The sequence below is a fragment of the Dendroctonus ponderosae genome, unplaced genomic scaffold (assembly GCF_020466585.1).
Source record: "Dendroctonus ponderosae isolate FM_Combo_2020 unplaced genomic scaffold, Dpon_F_20191213v2 Dpon_F_20191213_1, whole genome shotgun sequence".
NCBI lineage: Eukaryota > Metazoa > Arthropoda > Insecta > Coleoptera > Curculionidae > Dendroctonus > Dendroctonus ponderosae.
Genome location: NW_026017110.1, coordinates 1,739,259 through 1,742,929, shown reverse-complemented (window position 1 = coordinate 1,742,929; position 3,671 = coordinate 1,739,259). Strand labels below are relative to the sequence as shown.

Here is a 3,671-nt window from a genome sequence, read left to right as displayed (position 1 = left end):
TCCTTCTGATGCCCGCTTCTGATTATTTACTTCAGTTCTTCATATGCGGGCTTCAAAAAATCGAAACGGAACCTTCATTTTACATGTGAGGTGAATCTGGTTTCATTCGATCCGCTGGTTTCTTCATAATTAGTTCTTGAACTTGAGTAAACTTTTGGGCGGGTTTCGATTTTTGCACCTCGTCCTTCTGATACCCGCTTCTGATCATTTGCTTCAGTCCTTCATATGCGGGTTTCAAAAATTGGAAACGAAACCTTCATTTTACGTGTGATGTGAATCTGTTTTCATCCGATCTACTGGTTTCTTCATAATTAGTTCTTGTACTTAAGTAAAATTTTGGGCGGTTTTCCATTTTTGCACCTCTTCCTTCTGATGCCCGCTTCTGATTATTTACTTCAATTCTTCATATGCGGGCTTCAAAAAATCGAAACAGAACCTTCATTTTACATGTGATGTGAATCTGGTTTCAGTCGATCCACTGGTTTCTTCATAATTAGTTCTTGTACTTGAGTAAAATTTTGGACGATTTTCTATTTTTGCACCTCGTCCTTCTGATGCCCGCTTCTGATTACTTGCTTCAGTTCTTCATATGCGGGTTTCAAAAAATCGAAAAGGAACCTTCATTTTACAAGTGAGGTGAATCTGGTCTCATTCGATCTACTGGTTTCTCGATAACTAGTTCTTGAACTTGAGTAAGATTTTTTGCGGTTTTTCATTTTTGCACCATGCCCTTCTGAAGCGTGTTTCTGATCAACCAGTTCAGAGTTTGGGATGCGAGTTTAAAAAAATTAAAACGGAGCTTTGGTTCATCCATAGTGCATCCATATTTTTTTTTTATGAAATAACGCTGTTGTTGCAAGTAAACCTACTTTGTCCTCTGTTGATGATTCCTATCATTAACCATAATATCCGTGCTGTTATTTTCCTGTAGATTTGTGTGGCAAATTTTGCGATTTTTCAGTATACGAACATACATATCCGTGACCGTAGATACGAAATTGTCAATTTCCGTTTTGTCCGATGAGCTTTTATGGAACAATCAAGCCGAGGTATTTGAAGGTCGTCATACACAATTGCGCCTGAAAAGGTAACAATAACAGGCTGGGTAACAAAAATGGAAGAGAGAACGTACCTGAAGCATCCCATCGGACACGAATACACGACTTCTTATTTATTATTTAGATTAGATTTTGGTCGGAACATCCGTGCCTTCACTTTTTTTTTTTCACTTCGATTGACGCAATCCTGTTTGCTCGGAGGCTGCTGGTAACGCATGTGGAGAGCTCATTTACCAGACGGCTACATCTCGGAAATTAAAATTTTACACGTACAAGTCCATTATTGCATTTTTCTAAATTCCTCGCGTTTATTACATAAACATTTCCAGCCGTTTCATCAGCGTCCATACGATTAGGCAATAGAATGGCAGCAGGATGCAAAGAATAACCATGATTATAAACAGATCTATTGTTACATGCGAGTCTGTTTATTATTATTGGCCACAATTAGCAGCCGACTGCCCCATATTTTGTCAATTAATTTATGCAAAGTCTGTTTTGTATGTAATAATTTTGATCAGCTTTCCTAACATACTGCATGCGGCTGGTTTAGTTAGTGGTGGTTTCTTCGTTATATTTTTGATGTTGGCATTCTCAGTTATATCAGCATCTTTAACGCCTTTAGAGAGTTTTTTAGGATTCTTGGGACTTGATAGGGGATTTTATTTTCGCAATTGTGCTCAAATATCGAATTGACGCGGATTTATTTTTCATCAGTTAGTATTGTCATAAAACATGACCCAAAGTGAGCACAACCTAGTAAATCACGATCTGAACCCCAACCCATCGATTACTAATCATCCATCTAACTGGCAAAGTCAACATTGCCATCAGAAAAGCACTTATTTTGTTAGAYGTAATTACATCTATTTGTTCGTTTGATTAGTCCGTCTTGGACTTGCATGCTTAGAACGTACATGCATAATAACTAGAGCAAAACTGCCTTCCACTYAGAACATGYTTTTGTTRGTCKATTTGACGCGCTTGATTTGTTATTAATAATAATAATTTTAGCCATGAATTCGATTGACGTTCTACACATTGCACAATCAACTGATATCTAATATTCAATATAAGGCGCAATCTGAGGTTTTCACCGCTAACCTTGTGCAATGAATGCAACTCGATGTGCTGTTTTTGTCAAAGTGGAAAATCATGTTGTTTTCTGCGTAGATTGATGCTGATTTGCGGTAGAACGCAACTATTCACTATACTATCTATCGATTTTCAGGCTGGCTTGGATCAAGATGAATGTCATTGCCATTTGTTCTCTTCAATAGTCCAAGTGAATGCAGAGGTTAAAAGTCACACATTCTTCAACTGATTGCTATTTATTGACTTGGTAGTACTGATAAGAACATTTAAGTTTGTTGCATTCTTTTCAGGGGATTTTCCTAAACCGCAACAACAGTCATTATTACTGTGTTGCTCTTTCTGCAGTTTTTTCCAAGCTGAAGAAATTGGTTTTAATCTGAAGCAAAATACTGCTATCAATTCCCTGTGAAAATTTCAGCTTTGACTCTTGAACTGTATTTAAAAATTTTTATTGAAGTTGATTTTTCAAACCGGAAAAAGTTAAGGTTTTTACTTTCCACAAGGTTTTGCACTAGACGTTTGAGTTCATGTCAACCAGAATACCTTTATGTATGTTCTGTAAAAAATTCAGGTTTGGCTTTCATGCACAAGTATTTAAAATCAATGACGGAATTTGACTTTTCGTAAATTTATATAATTTTCTTTCTCACCAAACTGGAAAAAGTCAAATTTCAAGTTCCATAAGGTTTTTCTCTAGACGTTTGGTTTTCTATGAAACAGTATACATCTATGCATGTTTTGTGAAAATTTCAGCTTCGGATTTCATGCCGAAGTATTTTAAATCAATGGCAGAAAATTGATTTTTCGTAAATTTAAGTAATTTTCTGTCGCATCAAACTGGAAAAAAATAATTTTTTATGTTGTTCAAGGTTTTGCGTTAGACGTTATATTTCCTATGAAGCAGAATACTTTTCTGTATGTTCTGTGAAAAAATCAGCTTTGGCTTTCATGCAGAAGTATTTAAAATCAATGACGGAATTTGACTTTTCGTAAATTTATATAATTTTCTATCTCATCAAACTGGAAACATTCAGTTTACACGTTCTACAAGGTTTTTCTCTAGACGTTTGGTTTTCTATCAAGCAGAATACATCTATGTATGTTTTGTGAAAAATTCAGCTTCGGATTTCATGCCGAAGTATTTTAAATCAATTTCGGAAAATAGATTTTTCGTAAATTTAAGTAATTTTCTGTCGCATCAAACTGGAAAAAAAATGTTTTATGTTGTTCAAGGTTTTGCGTTAGACGTTATAATTCCTATGAAGCAAAATACTTTTCTGTATGTTCTGTAAAAAAATCAGCTTTGACTTTCATGCAGAAGTATTTAAAATCAATGACGGAATTTGACTTTTCGTAAATTTATATAATTTTCTGTCTCATCAAACTGGAAAAATTCAGTTTACACGTTCTACAAGGTTTTTCTCTAGACGTTTGGTTTTCTATGAAGCAGAATACATCTATGCATGTTTTGTGAAAATTTCAGCTTCGGATTTCATGCCGAAGTATTTTAAATCAATG

The 3,671-nt window shown here is 35.1% G+C and overlaps 1 protein-coding gene across 1 annotated transcript in view; it reads left to right on the top strand.

The window, feature by feature from the left end:
* Positions 1-3,671, top strand: part of LOC109543735 (rho GTPase-activating protein 26) — a gene marked incomplete at its 3' end in the record, with an annotated part of 44,470 nt that overhangs the window by 22,969 nt on the left and 17,830 nt on the right.